The 3,786-nt window shown below is 40.0% G+C and overlaps 1 pseudogene across 1 annotated transcript; it reads right to left on the reverse strand.

Moving 5' to 3' along the window:
- Window positions 1-1,113: 1,113 nt before the first annotated feature.
- LOC101305111 lies at window positions 1,114-2,162 on the reverse strand (annotated as a pseudogene). The gene has a single exon (XR_183800.1). The product of XR_183800.1 is annotated as an inorganic pyrophosphatase 1-like (transcript).
- Window positions 2,163-3,786: the final 1,624 nt, after the last annotated feature.

A 3,786-nucleotide genomic window follows, 5' to 3' on the forward strand; every position in this document is an offset into this window, starting at 1 on the left:
GATAAATACCACAGTTACAATTTTTCAATTCAGAAATTAGAGACAGAGTTGTACAAAATACAAAGACGTGTAACGACTAAAGAGATACCATACAATTTTTCAATTTAGTTGGAAGATGAAACATTCATTTCATGACTTGTGTATGACTCTTGGAACTATCTGTTACTTCATGCTTGCCTATATCATCCTATTCTTTAAAATGCTGGAATTATGTCACAAGAACAATCCCTTAAACACCTTCGCCATTCTTTTGCTGGAGCAAAACTCTGAAAACCATATCCTCCCTTGCATCAACCTACCAATGCATGATCACAAAGCTGATATCAGAACCACTTTATATTTTCAACAAAACCCCAATTGTTCATGTCCAGTGAACTTCACTATGTCAAAATGCAATGACATTGCAACTGACTTTATCTTAAGTGCCTCAATCATGGTGTTATATCAAGAATAGTAAAATTGCTCGAGTTAATTCACAATTCAGTAGGTATTCCTTGAGGCCAATTTCTACAATGAAACTAAACAGTGTTGACTTGGAAACTTATAAAGGATCTTACTAGTTCAGATAGGGAGGGGAGTTCTATTCAATGAAGGTGCAACACTTTTGGCTCTACTACACAACGACAACCTTGAGAGATTAGAGAAGTGCCACAAGCTTTAAGGTCATTGTTCAATTTGACTATTATGGAAGTAAAGTGACTTCAGATGAATATCGTTCAAGCATATTGAAACATCAAAACTGTTGTAATTGTTACCATTAATGACTTCAAATATATATTTTCTTCATACTTTTGTGGTAAAGTTGCACTTTTAGTGACTCAAAATATAAATATTCTCTTTTATTTTGTGTGTATAATTGTAACCATTTATACAGCAGTTTTACTTAAATTTATCTAAAAGGTACAGGCTAGGCATTCCCAACCTGCATCTCTTAATTCAAACTGCAGAGGTGATTAAGAATTTTAGATTGGCTGTGAGGATTCAAGTGACATATGAAAAGATGGCAAAAACACCTTAAGATCACAATGACATTGCAAAATCACCTTAATATCCCAGTACCAAACACCATGTCAAGGCCCCAAACATACAGAAACAAAATCGATCACCTTAATATCCCATTATTTTAAAACTCTACTATAACATTTGGAAGCACGAGTTACAGGAACTTTTCTCAAACTCTAGTGCAAATGCTGATATTACCAAATCAATCAACCTTGTGTTCGAACAGGGGTAAACATAATATAAAACGAATGATTAATGCTCTAGCTGAGGCTTGGTTTCCATCTATTGTATAAGTATCCACGCATCACTTTCCCAAGGTCACCTATCCCCAAATATTTTGCTAGCTTACTACAACTAACTTGCCAGCAAAATTATTACATAAATATACAAATTGCCCTTTCAAATCCACTGCTGCAAAACTGGAAGAGCTTTATGGAATACCTCATGACCGGAAACAGAGAGGGTCTCTAACTTGAAGTCAGTCGTAATGAACTGAGCAGCTGTAGTCTCTTCAATGGTGATCCTGTTGATCAACTTGAGCAAAATATGCTCAAACTCTTCCCCATCAGTCCACTCATGAATCTCAGCCTTAAGAGCCAGAGGGTTTTGGCAAATCTTATCAAAAACCGGGAAATTCTTCCTTGGCATTACGAAATCACCTTCCCTCAGATTTAGGCTTGGGCAATAATCACCGACTCCGTCACCCAAGTAGATCATTCTTTTCCTTCCTTCAATCGAAGCTCGGATTCCCTCAGTTATCACACTCTTGCACATGTTAGGAGGGCAGAAGCTACAGCCATGAGGGCAAACGGTGAAATCACAGAAAGGTTGAATCCGAAGCCTTCCTAGTTCGTCTGAATGAAAAACACATTCGCATCACTCACAATCCTCAAATCACATCCTAAAGCATGAGCTGTTTTAATGGCTGCCACAATTCTGGGATGAATCGGAGTCGTTTTGAGCACCTCCACAATATCCTCGATTGTCTTTCCTTGGGAGTGAAGCTCTTTCATCATGCGATCCATGAGAGAGTTCCATGGCATGGTGGGGAGGAGCTCATTGAACAAGTCGGTGGCACCCAACCCGTCGACGACCAGCTTGTCACTGTCGCAGTCGATAATGGTATTGTCGAAGTCGAAAATCACAACAACACCGGCCATTTTTAAAAACAAGAAGCACACAAACAAACTGCTACAAACCAAGTTGTTGTGAATGATAGGTGGATGAAGAGGATGAAGAGGGAGGTATATATATAGGTGGGGAGAAAGCAAATCCAAGTCTATTGGGATTAGGATATCAGTGGAATATTACGTGAATAAACGAGCATACGTTTATGAACAATATTCTGGTGCACGCTGTTCATCAGTTGCCGTTTTCGATTGGACGACGTTGAAACCGCGGGAATAAGGGAATATTCGCAGGGAATTGAATAAGCGGTCCCTTAAAATATACATCAGGCTGTTTTTTTTATTTTTTTGAGATTTTTTTTTCCTGATAAGGTAGTAATTTTTTTTTTGAAATAAAATTTATTAATAAATAGATCAATAGCTAAAATCAGATATAGTCTATATACCTTACAATCTTACATAAGAGAGAAAAGACGAAACCGAACTAACCTATGTAATAAGCAAACTAATAAAACTCTGATACGTTGACTGTTAAGCAAGTTTTTACACGAGTGTCTACCTGCCTTCTAAGATTCTATCTGTCACATCCCGACCAGTAAATTTTTACCTTATTTACTAGCTTGGTTATAATAAAAATTTTACCGTCTCCGTCATTGAAGTTATAGTTTAATTGGTTCCTAGAGGGGTTTCGGGGACGGTTATGCTCGGAGGATTATTCGTAGGAGAAAAATATGACGACGGTAAAAATAGTAAATTTTAGCTAGTAAAAGGTAATTTTTATTCGGGTATTATTTTTCGGGGTATTTTATTTTTGGAGTTGGGTTTGTTTTAAATGGGTATTAAGTTGGACCGGTTTTGGGGGAGGAGGCCCAAAGCCATTTTCTCCCTTCTCTTTTTTTTTCTTCCCGGTTTTCTCTCTCCCCGAGCTCCTCCCGCTGCCCGGTTTTCCGGCCGTCCTCCCGCCGCCGTCCGGCCACCAACCGCTGCCGCACCGGTCCCGTTCGGTCGACCTCCAACCCAGCAACCTCCCTGGACCGGTGAGAGGAGCCCTAGCTCCGCCGTGAGAGAGCGGTGCCACCCGAAAGGTCCGACTGTCCAAAGCTTCACTTCGCCGGAACTCCCTCCTCCGGCCACCAATCCGGGCAAGCTTGGTACGGTTTTGAAGGTCTCCAACCCAGCTACCTTGCCCTAAAAGGGCTCACTCCGGTTCGCTTCAGGTAAGGAGAAATTAGAGGTGGAAGTTCTAGGGTGTTTTAGATGTTTTTGCTCGTTTGACCTAGTTAGGCTTGGATTTTGGGTTTGTGCTAATTAGGAAAGTTGTAGAGCATGATGAGAGGAAGATGCTGTCAAAATTTCATAAGAATCGGAGGTCTCCGGAATTGGCCTCCGGCCGCCGCTGCCGGCGGAGCCGCCACTGTTTGGAAGATTTTTAGGGTTTTAAATTTAGAATATTAAGGGGAGTTTGTTGAAGTGAGTTATGGAATTTTTGGATGAGTTTTGGATAGGTTTATGAATTTCCGAAGTGTGGTATTTTTGGCAGTTAATTAATGTAGAATCCGGCCGTAGGATTTAAGTCGTATTTTTGGAGAGGTTGTAATTACGGCTGCTGAGTATGATATTTAAGTTCGGATCGTTTCGATTTAAGAATATCGAAGTT

Source organism: Fragaria vesca, linkage group LG1 (genome assembly GCF_000184155.1).
Source record: "Fragaria vesca subsp. vesca linkage group LG1, FraVesHawaii_1.0, whole genome shotgun sequence".
Taxonomy (NCBI): domain Eukaryota; kingdom Viridiplantae; phylum Streptophyta; class Magnoliopsida; order Rosales; family Rosaceae; genus Fragaria; species Fragaria vesca.